Here is an 18,499-nt window from a genome sequence, read left to right as displayed (position 1 = left end):
GTTGGCGTAGCCGGTAAGGAAGTTATCTTATACTAGAGACTGCAGCATGGTTGTAGGTCCGAAACGTACATGGACGTATTTTTCATCGATGTTTTGTATTAAAACAACTTTTCTTTGCATTTTACATATTTCATACAGTTCTACTGTGATACATTTTTTATTTGTTATGATGCTGTATATCATAAAAAATATGCCTAAGACAAAACCTGTCGAATACTAATATACAAGGTTTGTATATATAGGTGCATTTTATATACCGCTGCGTTTTATATACAAAACAATACATTCATGGTAACCGTAATGCAGAAAATATGAAACAGAAATAACCATTTTAAAATAAAGACGGCGATACATATTTAAGAAATAATTTATAGCAAACGAGGGTTTATGCACGGTGGGCGGTTATTGTTTCAAAAATCTAACAACAAAGAAATTTTTATTAGATCTATATTCAAGATGCAAAAAAGGGTATGGGTTGAGAAATTGATAGGGTTCCTGGGACAAGTGAATAAAACAAACAGGAATGAAATATTCAACAGGCAAAGCCAAAAACGCAGTCCCTCTATAACGCATAGGGACAAGCAGCTTTCTACTTTCGTTTTTGACCTTTCTAATTTATAAGTTCGAAAATTAAATAGATTACATCAAAGAGTTAATAAGATAATCAGCCAAATGATGAACCAGACGACAGTAAGTTTGTTTTACCTCAACGTGGTATATCTTTTGAAATAGCCCTTTTCAAGGTATTTTTTTGTGGTATTTAAAATTTCTTCAAAGAGGCGAAAACAAGTATTAAAGAGTATTTAGAATTCAGGAATTCAGAGAAGAAATATCTATACACACAATAACCTTCATTTATACTTTCTCCTGGAGACTTAGATAAGCACATTCCACATGTAATTTCTCTCAAGGAGTCTATCCTAACATATTCAAGTCTTGCAGGTGTACATCTACACGTCCAGTGGTTGGTGGTCTTTTCCTGCTGTCGAATAGGAGACTTCGTGATGTGTCTTACACCGATTATCACCCGACAACAAAAGAATTGTTCCCGACAGGATTCATAAAAGCAAAGGTATTAATTTCTACACTATAAAATACATATAGGGGCATCATTGGCCGAGTGGTTAAGGTCGCTGACTTCAAATCACACCGATATGGGTTCGACCCTCACTCGGGGCGTTGAATTCTCCATGTGAGGAAGCCATCCATGGAGTTAGCTTAAGGAAGGACGGTGCCGTTCTACGCAGGTTCCTGCCCATCAAAGAACATTGAAACATTGCATCAAAGATTGTGTCGGTTCGACGTAAAATATTTGTATTGTTAGTGCTTCAACAGAATCGAAACCGGTTATTGTGTCATCTCTCAGTCAATAGCATAAAACATCTTTTATTTTGTGTCTTAGTCTAATTTATTTCAGTCAGTTTTAGGTACGCATTCTAACATATCAATTTTATACCTTTACATTGATTGACACATTAATATTCTTTTAAAAATCCTCAATTTCTGAGATACTGTAATTTTAAATTACGTCATCTTTATGTTTTCGAGCGCCCTCAGCCCTTGATACCAGGAAGAAATGTTTAGTTTAAACATATTTATTGCATGAATTTCACAAATAACAATAGTACAGTAACCATTTTGCATGCAAAGAATATTGACGAAAGCACATTGTACTTAAGGTCAATCTTCTATTATAAGATATACACCAAAAACATGGCTTAAATTTACAAAACAGAATAATATTTCTTGTGCAATACATCCAGTTTTAGAAGAAAATATACGATAAGAGATGTTTCTTAAAATCGTAGACACTTAACATATAAAGCTGTATTGTGGCGACCTTGGGAGTATTATAAAATTTGTTTGTTTTGGTAGCGTAATATGGAGGTTTTCATTATTTGAAATTCTTATAAAACTGACATCAAAACAACACAAGTTTCTATTTCAATCATATTTTACTCTTGCAATGATTTAATCATCTATAAGATATGTAAAAGATTTAATTCTCCTCAAATATATCAACTGAATCATTCAAATCCAAATTTCAGTAGTCTACAACTGTATATCAGTAATACTATAATAAATATCAGTTAATTACCATAAATGCTATTTGAGGTAAAATCCTTTAATATTGATTGAACTATTCTTTTCAGTTCTAAAAATAGCCAAATGTAAGCCAAAATACTTATTAGTTAAATCAAATAACTAAATATAAGTTTCATTTTTCCTGACTGTTCTGCCAGTTTCTGCTGAAATCTGTGCTTATATACCCTTCGCCCCCTCCCTGGCAGAATCCAGCGAGCGGCGTAAAAATCGCAGAAAAGCTCAGAATCCCGCAGGACTGCAGAATCTCCGGCAGAATTCCGCTGAATTCTGCCGGTAAATAAATCACAGTTTTAAAGAAATCTTGAATGAAACATAATAAGATTTTACCCCAAATCAATGCACAAATACATTATTAATCAGTACCTAAAATATCATAAAGATCAGGGTCTTGTAACTTAATAAATCTTCACATGTTTTTGATCAGTGGTAAATGTAAACAAAACATCCAAATGTTTACTACAGACGACCTACTTAGTGACGTAATTTACAGAGCGCCACCTACATTAACCAGTACACACTATACATGTCTTAAACATCTAACATGTGAAATAAAAGTTTACGGCTTAAATAAATGGATTTATAGGATATTAGGTAGGTAAACATTGAGATTTATCATTCAACTATACAAGGATACAGACTATCCTGCTGACTATTTAACAGTAATGATTTAAACTCCTAAAACTTACTATGTTTACATGTACATACCCCACCCAATGTTCATAACAAAGCGGGAATTTCAACTTGCAAACATTTATACAGATTAATACATATTTCAGTATCAATACATTTGATAACAGTGAGACTAGGAAGTACTGACAATACCTAGGGGTTACATTACCTCCCCCTTAAATAAACTTTTGTGTCCTCACAAAACGCTTAAGAAAACGGTGCAGCTGATAGAAGTGTTATTACGGTAAATTTTTCTCAATGTCTTAAGATACTGCAATCTCTGATATAACAATTTAACTTATCTTATAACATTACTTACATCACAGAATAAAGGTAACTGATACATATTACAACAATATGTATTTAAAATAACAATAACATTATGATATAACAATTAGAAAATATAATACTAATGTTTATTAACATGTACTTAGTAATATAGTGAAATCAGGTAAATATAAGAATTAGCTTGATTAGTAATTTTATAATGGTACCTTATATAAACTTTAACAATATTTGAACAACAATATGGTTAAAAAGTAATAAACTGTAACAAATCTGTAAGAACCATTAACAATTTTATTACGCAAAGTCTTAAAGTCCTGAATACTGGTAAAATCTCAACAGTCAGCATTTGTGTTAACAACTTATTATTATAATAACCTTAAATGTAAGCATAAACATAAGTATATCATTAAAATGTATCAGTACATTAATACCTGAAGACCACATAACAGATAACAAATATAATTGAACATCATAAAATATATTCAAGATCATGCAGTATATCATAAAATACATCATTATGCAAATGTCAATTGTCAATTTTGCAATTGTTCAGCTAATATTCAATGTGTAAAGTAAGTCCATGGTAATTTACACTTAAACATATTTTCCATACTACAAATAAAAAGCATTGTAGCTGTGCATTGGCCTTAATGCTAAATGCATAGGCTGAATCCTTATGTTTGGAAACTTGACTAGACAACAAGTGTTTAAGGATTTTGAATTTTCATTATCACCATTAGTATCAATACAATAATAGGTATAACATATATCCCATGAAGTTCACTCAAGTAAAAAAAATATGGCATTCATGTGACATATGCACTACAGAGTAAAATTAATAGCAACGACAGCATTCACAATGTTAAATACATATAAACAACAACTGGTAATATATTTCATGAAAATTACAATTAATTACTGAACTAATTTCAGTGTGGCCTTCACAAAACAAGGGTTATCTTTTACCCTATAACAAACACAAGTTAGCATCCCAAGTGTTTAAATTCTGCCTGCCATTTCCTTTAGCATTCATGCTAAATACTGTTAGTGTTATTCATTTGACTTAAGATATCTCTATACAATAACATTTATAGTTTCCATATATCATAGATATTTACTATTGGTATATTTAATACCATTATTCTTAAGTACATCCATAAATTTTATATCAGCTAAATACTGTATATCAAACTCTTGGTACATATTTGTATCACCTTACTTGTACAATCTGTATTTCACAGATGTTTTCCTATTAGTATGCTTAATATGCTATCGAGCTAAAATACATTCACTTGTCTGTAAATAATAATACCAGTAAGAAACTGTATATAGACTCTCAATACATACTTGTATTCATATTACTTGTACAATCTGTATCTCACAAATGTTTTACTAATTGTTAGCTAAAGTGAATAACTTTATACAACATCATGAATTTTGTTACAGTGAATTACTGTATAGATTCTCATTACATACTTGTATTCATATTACTTTACAATTTGTATTTCACAAACACTTTACTATGAATGTGCTTAATATGCTGTTAAGCTAAAGTACAGTCATTTGTACTCATCCATAAATAATATACAAATAAGATACTGTATAGTTTCTAAATACATACTTGTATTCGTATTACTTGTACAATCTGTATTCCACAAACATTTTACTATTACTATGCTTAATATACCATTAAGCTAATATTGTGCTAAACTATAAATTTTGTACCAGTAAAATACTTATTCTGAGATATCAATATTCATTTTACTTAAAACCTAATGTGTGTGTTTAGTCTGTGGTATGGCTGTTCATGAATGTTTGGTATTCTTATGTTGTGACTGTGCTTGTTCTTGTGAATATATGTAGGTTTCTGTGCAAGGTAATTTGACTGAAAGTATGGTCTGTGCGTGAGAATGTGGTTATCTGATCTGTGAGTGAGACTGTAATTGTCTGATCTATATGTGTGACTGTGATTGTCTGATTTGTGTGTGAGACTGTGATTGTTTGAATTTTGTGTGAGAATGTGATTGTCTGTCTGTGTTTGTTGATCTTTATGAGTTGAGAGCCAACATTTTTGTCACACTTGTCATTCAGTACTCTAACTTCATTAACTAATTCACCCATTGCTAAACCCATCGTGTACATCTCTTTCCGAAGAAAGGCAACTTCTTCTTTTAACTTATGTATAGAAGAATCACTCTGTGGACAATCTGCACAAGATGATGATGACTCTGACAGAGTGTCTTTAACAATAAATACTGGACTCTTTGTTGGAGTCAAAACCGGCATACCATGCATAGAAGCTGTGATTGAAAAAGGTGACGGCTGGTACCCACCAAGAACTTCTTCAAGAATATTTTCCGTCTTGTCAGACTTGATGCTTCTTGTATCATTAATTTCTGCCGTTGCTTGAGCAAGAAGATCTGCATTCACATTTACTTTATTGATACTAATTTTATGCCGATTTAGAAATTTTTTATCACTATCTTCTTTTGACAGTCTGATTATATCAGTCTCATTTGGCACGTAATGGCACAGATTTTGAAGTAGACTGCTGTCCTCATTCACGGCTTCACCATTGGCAATCATGGCATTTACAGTTGCTTTATGTGACAGATAACATTCTGGATTGACATGGTTTTCCAGTTCCTTCTGGGAAGTAGTTACAAATTTACATATACTACAGTAGAATGGTACAGAGTCTATAGCTGTGTGTTTACGGTAGAAGTGTATTAATACTTTAGACCTTTCTCCTTGATATCTGTCATTCAGCTGGCACCTCTGACATTGATACACTCTGCCTCTGGTGTTTATTTCCATATTTCGGATTGGCCTTGTGTTAGGGAATTTACTTTCAGCCATCCTGAAAAAGATGACAGGATTTAGATATCATACTTTGCCAACATATATTGATAACAATTTTCTGCTTACTGTAAAAACTATAGTTTCTCTGTGTACAATGCCATAAAATGTCAGTTATCTTTATTTAATTTTGATTCTCTTTCATCCACTTAGGGACTGAATTTCCTCTATAAGGTTTTAGTTTATCATAGTGTATTACTTTGACATCATTTTTTGATTTTGACAACTGAAGGACATAATTATGGTCACTTAGTTTTTTCTGAATGAGGTATGGACCTGTATAAGGTGCTTGTAACTTTGTACATACAGACTCTTTTCTTCTTACATTTAAGTACTAAACAGTATCACATGTTTGATAAATATGAAATGCCTTATCCATATCTGCCTTATCTGTTTGCCTTTTTGCACAGTTTTTGCAATTTTTTTTCTACATATCTCATGTGCCTTTTGCATTTTTTCTTTTAAATGAAGTACATATTGCCCGTATGATGATACAGTCGCAGCATTATTTGTTGTGCTGTCAAATGCTATTTCAGCCGGTAACCTAACTTCTCGTCCTAACATGATAAGGTTTGGAGTTACTTTGGTGGACTCGTGTGGCGTTGCCCTATATGCTGCAGCTAAGCATCCTAAATTTTAGTCCCAGTCACTTTGACTGTCAGTTAAATATGCCCTTATCATTCTTGTAAGTGTTTTATTGAATCTTTCACTTTTTCCATTACATTTTGGATTTCTGGGAGATGTTCTTGTTTTTCTAATTTCGAGCAAACTGCATAATTCTGCAAATATTTTACTTTCGTAATTTGACCCTTGGTCACTATGTATAGAAAGTGGACATCCGAACCTTGAAATTACTTCATTTAATATGACTCTAGCAGTAGTTTCAGCACTTTGATCAGGGATAGGGATTATTTCTACTCAACGTGAAAAATGATCACTTACAGTTAAGATATATCTATTTTTTCTAGGCGTTTCAGGCAGTGGGCCTAGTAAATCAGTGGATAGACGGTCAAGTATAGACCCTACTGGCATGCTACCAGAGTAAATAGTTGGGTTTTTTGAAGGAGTTTTGTTTGCACTACAATTGTCACATTGTTCAATCCATAAATTTGTATCTTCTCTTACTCCATACCAGTAATATCTTTGAATTAACTTTTCTCTTGTCTTTTTGCAACCTAAGTGACCAGACAATAGACTGTTATGCATTTGATACAATACATCTTTTTGCAAGTTCTTGGGTACTATTAACTGCAAGAAAGAACCAGAATTATCTTTCTTATTAAATTTTCTCATTAATAGGCCATCTTTAAGGATCAAGGCATCCCAGCATTGAACATAATGTCTTGTAGTCAAACTTGCTACATTTAATATATCACCGGTAGGTCTAACTCCTACCTGAAACCATTTAATAACCTGACCTATATCACTATCATTAATTTGCATTTCACGCAAATCTGTAAGACTGTACCCATTTGACCATGGAACATAATTTTCCATAAACTTTGTCTTGGACCTAGTATTAATCGACCGACATATTTTGTTAACTCTGTCACTACACTATTTTTATTGTGCCATATACAGAATGGCTGAGCCATGCTTCTATTTTGTTTTGTATATATTTTATCCAGTGTTTTAATCTTTTTTCCATGTCCTTGACATTTCTGTGATTAAATACATTGATCTTTCTTTCTGACATAATATCTCAAACAGGGCTGAGTGAACCCAACAATAACTGGTCAACATGGAACTTAAAACTGTAAGTCCATAATTGGTAATGTTTTTTGCCACCATCGACAGTATTGACAGTAAACTGAGAAACCATGTAATGACTTGTGTGCACCAGAATTTTATTTGAAAACTGCTCGAGGTGAAGATGCGTCTAGATATATAACTTTGTTTTGCGTAATCAGCATCCATATCAATTGCTCGCTTTTTGCATTTCTTACATGGGCCGCACTTTAAAACTTCTTCAGAATCAAAGTCACTACAGAGACAATCTTGGGGATTTGGGCACCTAGATAGACTATCAGTATTACTATGTTTTGACCCTTTTCTGTATTCAATACTGAATGAGTAAGCTGACAAAATTTCTATCCACCTAGCAATGCGACCATTCGGGTTTTTCATACTGAATAACCAGTGTAATGCTCTGTGGTCTGACCTTACTGTGAATTTGCGGCCAAGTAGGTAGTGTCGAAAGTATTCAACAAAGTATCTTATGGCTAATAGTTCTTTGTCTGTTACGCAAAAGTTTTTTTCTGCTTTATTTAGTGATCTGCTACCATATGCAATCACTCTTTCATGACCATTTTGTACTTGGCTTATTACAGCGCCAATACTAGTATTACATGCGTCACAATCAAGTATGAATTCACCGTCATGTGTTGGTAATGCGATAAAATTGGGGTTAGTTAATGCACCTTTCAATGTATTAAAAGCTTCTTCACATTCTTTTGTCCATTTAAGATTACTATCTTTTTTTGTTAGTTCAAACAGGGTATGTGCAATTGAACTGAAATTTTTAACATATTTTCTGTAGTATGATCCCAATCCGAGAAACTGTTTTACTTCTGTTACATTTTCAGGCGTTTTCCAAAAAAGTACTTTGGCAATATTGGATGGGTCGGGTTTGATCCCATTTTGAGTAACTCTATGCCCTAGAAAAGTAACCTCAGTTTTTATTAGTTCACATTTTTTAGGTTTCAGTTTCAAGTTTGCCTGTCTAAACCTGTCTAATACTTCACATAGCCTTACCATATGTTCGTCAAAGGTTTTCCCATATACAATGCAGTCATCAATGTATATTATGCAAATTTGCCATTGCAGACCTTTAAGAGCAAGTTCCATAACTCTTTCAAATGTTGCACCACTATTGACCATACCAAATGGTAATGATGTGAATTCATACAGTCCATGCTTTGAAGTAAATGCAGATTTGTATATATCACTCTCTTTCAGTGGAATTTGGAAGTAACCTGATGTTAAGTCAAGTGTGGAAAATAATTTTGCGCCGCTAATGGAGTCGATACATTCATCAACTTTCGGTAAAGGGAAAGCATCAGCTTTTGTCACCTTGTTTAATAACCTATAATCAATATAGGGCCTGGTCGAGCCATCCTTTTTCTTTGTAAGAACTAGTGGTGATGCCCAGGGACTATTTGAGGGTCTTATAACACCTTGTTTAAGTAAGTTGTCTATCGCTTCCTTCTCGTCCCTTTCAAAAGCCAGAGGTACTCTTCTAAATGGTTATTTAATGGGCCGTGCATTGCCAGTGTCTATAGCATGTTCAGCAAGATTTGTAAGACCTAAATCACTATCGTCTTTGGAGAATACATCTTGATATTCAATTAAAGTACTTGCAATTACCTCTTTTTGCATTTGTGTTTTATCCTGTATTGACTCATTAAACATATCTTTCAAATGGTTTGGTATGCTTAGAGCTTCAATTGTATTGTAATTTTGTGATGGCATATTTTTGCTATCGGTGCCAACTTTTCTTAACCCTGTTTTTTCTATTTGTTTGTCAAATTGTAACCGTCTGACTGAAGAAAAGTCATCTGGATTTACATTTTCATGTTCAACTAAAACAACTGGCTCTGAAGTAATCAATTCTGCTACTCCAAGCACTGTGTCTTGTTTTATTGAAACATCAATTGGGAAGGGGTTTATCAACCTTACTTGACAGTGGGTGCAGTATTGATGTTGACAACACTAGATGCCATTAAAACTGAGTGATTTTCTTGAAATGCCTTTGCTGGCTCTATAATCATGTCTGCCTGTATTCTATTATCATCCATTTCATATCTCTCAACAAATGCATCTATAACCTGCTCAGTATGCCCTTTCATAACATAATGATCTGCCGAGGTAACTTTTCTCAGTTTTGTGTCTGAATAATGTAGACATTTAATGTTAATACCATCAAGCACTATTTTGTTCTGGCTTAAAATAATATCAGCCGGTTGACCATTTGACCCTTTAAGTATATCCATACCTAAGAGTACATCATCTTTGATATCAGCTATCATGACCTCTTTTTTGACCTTTAAGTTATCAATGTGAAGGTCAAGTTCACATTTACCTAAATAATTCAGTGGCTCACCACCTGCATGTAACAATCTACCTTTTTTGACCAATGGTGGTCTTTCTGAACTTTTTATTTTATTGAAAACACTTTCTGAAACAACTGTTTGTTCAGCTCCAGTATCTACTACAAAGTTTACTGTAACATTTTGTATTTTGCCAGAAATATATATGCTATCTGATTGATAACCACGTCTGACTGGGTTCTCAAAAGTTTGGTCAAATTGGCCTATTTTATCAGGTTGGACTGTATCCCGGCCATCCAGATCAGTCCTTAACAGTTTAAATTTTGATTACAAATGTACATTTTCGTTGCCTGTGTAGTATGTGTTCATTTGACCTTGGCCTTGAGACCGTGTTATATCTTGACCTTGACCTACATTTGTACCATTATTTTGTGAACTACTACTGCTCTGTTCCCATTGTTGATATTGGTTCTGGCTTTGAGCAATTGCTGCTTTAAATTTTGGACAGTCTCTTTTAATGTGTGATGGATCTTTACAGAAAAAACAGTACCTCTTTGTTTGTCCATTTTTATAATATTCTGACTGGTACATGTTTTGATCATTTCTTTTATTTTTGTACTGATTTACCTGGTTTGTTTCAGTTAATGCCTTTAATTCTTCCCTCACAATTTCGCGTAACTTTTCTAAGTCATTTAATTCTTTGTCTTGAGAGGGACTACTTTCTTTTGTTATAATCTTATCTTTGTTTTTTCCAGGAATCATTCTTGCTACCTCATTCTCGTTCTTACTATCATCATTTTCATACACACTTCTAGCTCGCTCAGAAATCATAGATTTATGTTTAGTCTCTTGAAAACAAACCGTAAAATAAACTGCCTCATCTATATCTTTGGGCTCTATGATAAATTCTACATGAAACCTTGCTTTATCATCTTGTAGTCCATCTAAGTATCTACGCAACAGGTCCTCTTGCCTAGTTTGTTTATCTCTTTTAGAGTGCGCTTTGTCATACAATTTCTTTAATTCTGCGGCATACTCTTCAACGGTTTCACCGTTTTTCTGATTTCTATGACTAAATTGTACCCAGAATGTTTTTGATGTTTCTACTACCCTAAATCTGTTTGATAGTTCTTTGCAAAGTGCTCTATAATTTGTTCTTGTATCATGAGAAAGTTGGCCATAGACAAAATCACCTGCTGGACCCTGTAACCTAGGTAATATTTCATCTAATCTTTCCTCAGTATTCCAAATTTGTCTACTAGCTACATCCTCAAACCTATTGAACCATACATTCCACAATTCTTTCCCTGTAAATGGGAGTAACTTGGGACTATTTCTATGTTTTCTGTTTAAATGAACTGATGACCTTGATAATATATTCTCAGACTCTGTGTCTGTATCAGTTTCAATTTGTGACCTATTTCTGTCACTTTCTGACCTATATCTATGCCTGTTTCTGATGTGGGACTTTGATTTATTTTTCTGTCTTGATATATGGTTCTGAGTGCCTATACTTCTCAGTGTACTTTTTAACTCTTCTGTTACATTCAATAATGAGTTTTTTAAACTGGCTACTTTAGCCTCAATATTACTAATACTTTGATTAATGTTTTTATTGTTCATTTGTTCTTGTACATAATTGTGTTTATTTACTACATCACCCCTACTGTGGTATGTAAAATCTCTGTGTGATTCTTTAGCATCACTGTAATTTTCTTCTAACATATCTAATTCGTTTGAATTTATATGAACATTTTGTCTTTCACTTTCATCAGTTTGTCTTTCACTCTCATGTAAACTATGGGAACTATCACCCTGTATCCCTTCACGAGCTCTGTGTCTCGTAATAATCATTTCTCTATCCATACTTTATCAGTATATTGTGTAAATATACATAAAAAAATTGAGAACTGTCAGTTCAACATTGTACACAGATATAACTAACACAATGTAAAAATATCTCTAAATAATGTCAGTAAAAATTTCTTTTCCGCTGCCACCAAAAAGTTGTGGCGACCTTGGGAGTATTATAAAATTTGTTTGTTTCGGTAGCGTAATATGGAGGTTTTCATTATTTGAAATTCTTATAAAACTGACATCAAAACAACACAAGTTTCTATTTCAATCATATTTTACTCTTGCAATGATTTTAATCATCTATAAAATATGTAAAAGATTTAATTCTCCTCAAATATATCAACTGAATCATTCAAATCCAAATTTCAGTAGTCTACAACTGTATATCAGTAATACTATAATAAATATCAGTTAATTACCATAAATGCTATTTGAGGTAAAATCCTTTAATATTGATTGAACTATTCTTTTCAGTTCTAAAAATAGCCAAATGTAAGCCAAAATACTTATTAGTTAAATCAAATAACTAAATATAAGTTTCAGTTTTCCTGACTGTTCTGCCAGTTTCTGCTGAAATCTGTGCTTATATACCCTTCGCCCCCTCCCTGGCAGAATCCAGCGAGCGGCGTAAAAATCGCAGAAAAACTCAGAATCCCGCAGGACTGCAGAATCTCCGGCAGAATTCGCCGCTGAATTCTGCCGGTAAATAAATCACAGTTTTAAAGAAATCTTGAATGAAACATAATAAGATTTTACCCCAAATCAATGCACAAATACATTATTAATCAGTACCTAGAATATCATAAAGATCAGGGTCTTGTAACTTAATAAATCTTCACATGTTTTTGATCAGTGGTAAATGTAAACAAAACATCCCAATGTTTACTACAGACGACCTACTTAGTGACGTAATTTACAGAGCGCCACCTACATTAACCAGTACACACTATACATGTCTTAAACATCTAACATGTGAAATAAAAGTTTACGGCTTAAATAAATGGATTTATAGGATATTAGGTAGGTAAACATTGAGATTTATCATTCAACTATACAAGGATACAGACTATCCTGCATGACTATTTAACAGTAATGATTTAAACTCCTAAACATACTATGTTTACATGTACATACCCCACCCATGTTCATAACAAAGCGGGAATTTCAACTTGCAAACATTTATACAGATTAATACATATTTCAGTATCAATACATTTGATAACAGTGAGACTAGGAAATACTGACAATACCTAGGGGTTACAGTATTCCTATAAATCCCAAGAACAAAACAAAATATTGACAGCCTGTTCGTACATATTTTAGAAGTCACAAATAAGTTAAGTGCTAGTAAGAAAATCGTAGTCACTTAACATCATACAAGGCTCTTTTATTCCTATAGTTACCAAGAAAAAGACAAAATATTATCAGCCTGTTCAGTCATATTTCAGAAGTCACAAATAAGTTAAATGCTAGTAAGAGAAGTAAAGAATTTCAAATCGTGATAGTTACAAGAAAAAATATGTAGAAAAAGAAAGGAATAAATCAATAAATGAAAATAAGTGAAAAATAATGAAAATAGAAATAATCCACCTGCAGATGAACAAGTTAAAACGTAGAAGGATGTCAGGTGTTATCAAGATATTACAGCACATGTCACAATGAAAGTCAATGTTAATTATTAGTGAACCTTCCACTGTCAAGAATATACTTCTGGACAGCTGCAAATAGTTCTATGTTATCTTCATCAGATAAAGAGTCGTCACCAAAGAGCAGGGTAGTTTCACAAATATTTCTAGTGATAGGGACAAGACTCGCCAGAAGTGAGGTGCGACAGTTGTCATAAGCTCTACATACAGATAAGAAGTGGTGACTGTTTTCTACTTCACCGCACTGACAGAGAGGGGATTCAACAATATTACGTAGAAACAAGTGATAATTCAAGCTACTGCACTTCATCCGAAGTCTCGCGTGAAGGACCTGGGCTCTTCTATTGCCAGTGTAATCGAATTTTGGAGTTTTGTTAACGTTATTTTTCAAAAGTTTTTGAAGCTAGTCAAAGTGGGCGCATTTCGAATTTCACTGGACAAATTGTTCCAATCACGTATAGTAGCAGGTAAGAATGAGTTGAAGTACTGTGAAGTGCGCGAGTATACCGGTCTTATAAAATCAGGATTGCGAAGATTGTATTGGGTTGAAGCTCCTGCTGACGGAGGAATTAACTGTTGTAAATACTCCGGGGTCAGTCCTTTTTGCATTTTATAAAATAAAATCAATCTGTGGTCTTTTCTTCTGTTTTCAAGTGATTTCCAATGGGTTTCGCGTTGGAGATTTTCTAGGGATACTAGTCTAGTTGCTCCTGTCACAATTCGCGCACATTCATTCTGAATCTTGTCTAACTGATCCTTTTCAAAAGCTGTACAGTTATTCCAGATAACGTCGGCATACTCTAAAATAGGGCGAACAAAAGAAGTATATATCGTTTCAAGGGATTTCCTGTCGAGAGTCATTTTCAATTTACACATAATGTGTACTCGTGTCCAGGCCTTTTCAGTGATGTAGTTGACATGTTCATGCCAAGAACAGTCATTAGTAAGTATGAGTCCAAGATGTTTATGATGTGACACTTCCGGAATCACTTGGCCATACATAGTCAGAGCAGGATGAAGCAACTGTGTTGTTTTTCTGGATATAAGAAGTGATTCTGACTTTGAAGGATTGAAATCTACAAGCCATTGATCAGCCCATGACATGATTTTAAGAATGTCCGATTGCAGAAGCTCCGCAGCTGGGACCGGAAAGTCAACAATGATGTAAAGACTAGTGTCATCTGCAAAAAGGCGGATATGACTATCAAGATCAAGGACGATATCATTTATAAATATTAAGAACAAAAGGGGACCCAATATTGATCCCTGGGGAACACCGGCAGCAATATATGCCCAGGATGAAGAAATACCAGGAAGTACAACACGTTGACGCCGTCCAGACAGATAGTTGGTGAACCATTTTAAAAGATTCCCTGAGACACCGGCATTTTGAAGTTTTATTAAGAGGCCCTCGTCAAGTCCGTCCGTCGTCAAGGGCTTTGCAGAAAGTATCATAGAGAAAGGCAAGCTGGTTAACTGTTGAGTCCCCTGGCCTGAAACCAGACTGATAAGGAGAAATAAAGTGCGTATCGAGTAGATGGTTGTAAGTGTGTTTAAACACAATTCTTTCAAAAACCTTTTCAATACAACAAAGAAGCGAGATAGGGCGGTAATTATTAACAAGCGCTGGATCACCTTTCTTGAAGACAGCACATACATGAGCTTCCTTCCAAGAATCTGGAACTACACATTGCTGAAGAGAATGGTTAAAGAGAGAACAAAGTGGAAATGAAAGTTCGTGAGACCCTTCACGGAGAATACGATAGCCTACACCGTCAGGACCGGTCGCTTTTGCAATCGGAAGATTTCTAAGAACGTCTTCAACTTCTTTAGGTTGGATAGCAATAGATGTTAGTTGAACATCTTCAGACAGAACATTAGGCGCTGGAACAGTTTTGCCATGATCATTCAGTTGAGTCTGTCCCACAAAGAAATTGTTCAGAAGCTCAGCTTTCTCGAGGGAGCCAAATGTTAAAGTGTTGGAATCAGAATTTATAAGAGGAGGCAGTGACTTCCGGGAGTCTTTTGAAATGAAAGCTTTAAGTGTAGTCCACCAGTCTTTTGGAGATAGCAATCTTGTGTTAAGTTTTTCTGACATGTGTTCATAGTAATCTCTTTTCGCTCTTCTGATAGGTGTCACTGTATCATTACGAATTCTTCGAAAGGTCAGCCAATGAGTCTCGGTGTTGTGGCTTTTGGCGTTTCTGTATGCCCGCTTGCGCCTCCGAATACTTCTACGAACTGTATTTGTCATCCATGGAACATCGTCAGGACGTATCATTACGGTTTTGTTTGGGATAGACGTTTTACTTATCTGGAGAATTTTCTCAGTGACATTGGATACATGGGTGTTTATGTCATCTTGATAGCATGAGTCCCAGTCCACAGTTCGAAACTTTTGTCTGAGGGCATTAAAATCGGCTTGTTCGTACATCCAAATTTGTCTTGTATAGGAAGGCATCTTTGGTTTTTTGAACTTAAGAATACAGTAGACAGGACAGTGATATCTAATATTCTGTTCGAGAAAATGGTCACCAACTCCAGAATGGAGTACTGCTTGTTGGTTAGAAGCAAAGATCAAGTCAATGGTAGAATTAGAAAGCTCCGTATAATAAGTAGGTTCTTGGATTAACTGTACGAGGCCATTTTGTTGGCAAAGAGATGAAACTTTAAAACAAGTATTTGGATTTTGAATATTGAAGTAAAGTCACCTGTAATAAAGATATCAGCCATCCCTGTGTCAGTAGCCATAGAAAAGGAATCTTCAATAAGGTTATTGTAGATAGTATCGGAGCCGGGTGGTCGATAAAAATTTCCAAACAGGACATGCTTGTTATTACGAAGAATCACCTCAATCCAGAGACATTCTAGTCGATTGGGTTAAAGATCAGGTCTGTGCTTGAAATGAAGATTGTTTTTCACATAAATTATAACTCCTCCATGATTGTCGAACTGTCTATCCTTATGAATTGGCGGATGGAATGTTGGAATAGTAAGATCAGTGCTCGTAACTGATTCACTAAGCCAAGTTTCAGTAAAGGCCAAAATGTCAAAATCGGTAAGTTCAGCAGACAAGATATCAATTTTATTCTGAATACTTTGAACATTATAGTAGATAAAAGAAAGATGATTGTGAACATGAAGTGGGGCTTCTAAAAAGCCTGTAGAAGACTCAGCTGAGGAGGCGACAGAATCTGGTCCAGGGTTTTTATGAATATCACCAGCGTTTGTGAGTAAAACATGAAGCCACGTTACCAACACACACTCGAAAAGCAAAGTCAAACTGAATTTTATAAATAATGAATTTGATCTATAATGCAAGATATTTGCATATACCCTTCTAGTTGGAAAATGTATGAAAAGTTGAGGCGTAATGTTGCATGTAAAGCTGAATGAAAAAGATACCAACCGGAGAGGATCTTGCATCACAACAATAAGCAGACAGAAGTGGGTCACTAAGGGAAAAGAAAAAGGGTTCCTGTAAATACTCAAAACACCCCTAGATAATGACTTGCTTCTATTCGGGACATTTGCAAAAACACGTGCATGTTTAACCATTATCGAATGGAAGTGAAGTTAAGTGTTTGGTCAAGGAATGCCCCGAAGCTGACTTAGATAGTGGACACGAAAGATCACTTGTAGTATCATCACAGGTGGATACATAGAGAAAGACAAAAGGAGGATAAGATAGAATACAAGAAAATAAATAAAACAAGTGATACATAAGAGATGTTTCATATAGAAATAGGAAAGAGGGACGCTATGTTCGGACACTAAATAAAGGCAGTGTGCGATATTTAGTAATTAAGAAGGATTGCTTCAGAGAATATAAACCATATAAAATACTTGTAAACTCTTACGTTGTTATGTTGCATTATGTCACATTGTGTTATGTTGATGTTAATCTTAAGTTGTGTTGTATTTTGTGTTGTGTTGAGTTATGTTATGTTATGTTAATGCTACGTTACGTTAAGTTACGTTATGTTATGTTTGATGTATTATATGATTGAATAATGTTTATTGTGTTGTGTTATGTTTAGCTGTACTGTTCTGAGAAGTTCTATGTTACATAATATACAACAAGGAACTATCGCCTTGATATTTACGTTACTTATCATAAATACCAGAACCACTATTCAGTTACTGTCACCAACATAGGTACACAGGTGCAATGTAACACTTAATACTGGTAAAGGTATATACACAAATCATAAGCAAAGACATAGGTACACAAGTGCTAGGTAACACTTAATACATGAAAAAATGTATACACAAATCATAGCAAAAGCAAGATGCTACCATGGTGTTACACTCTACTGATGGCAACCATTACTAATATGTGATTGTCACCAACTTCAATATAATGCAATTCTTTAATAAACATAAAACAAAAACAATTTTTGAGTGTCAGTAATCCATTTACAAATCATGATAAAAATAAATCCGCCATATTTATATGCACAATGCTTCCGTTCTGACTTAAGAAATTAAAACGCAAGTCTTACTTAAGTTTTTTTTTTTGTTCCATGCAAAACTATAATTCGTTACTAATATGTCATTTTCATTACTCAAATAAACAATACAACAAAAACAATTCATATCCCTTGAGACCGTTTTAAAGCAAGGAATCATAATATTTGGCTTGAATTTTTTTAAGTCAGTCTGAATAAAGTATTTTTGTTCTATGGAAAGCCTTAATTAATCAAGTAATAATGGTTACCGTTACTAATATGTCATTATCATCACTTCTAAAATATAATGCGGACACTCAATAAACCTACAACAAAAACTATGGCAGTCTGTAAACCATTTACGAATCATTATCAAAAAAATTTCAGCGGCCATATTTATATGCCCAATATTTCCAGAGCACATATGTATAAACATACAAATATTACACAATACATGTATTTCTAAACCATTCTAATTACTGGCGTGATACCTATTATTTATTCACACATTCACATACTCGACTAAACCGTGACATCTAGGACGACGATGACGAACGAATTTACTATCATCAAT

Source organism: Mercenaria mercenaria, chromosome 6, assembly GCF_021730395.1.
Source record: "Mercenaria mercenaria strain notata chromosome 6, MADL_Memer_1, whole genome shotgun sequence".
Classification (NCBI taxonomy): domain Eukaryota; kingdom Metazoa; phylum Mollusca; class Bivalvia; order Venerida; family Veneridae; genus Mercenaria; species Mercenaria mercenaria.
This window is presented reverse-complemented; position numbering follows the sequence as displayed.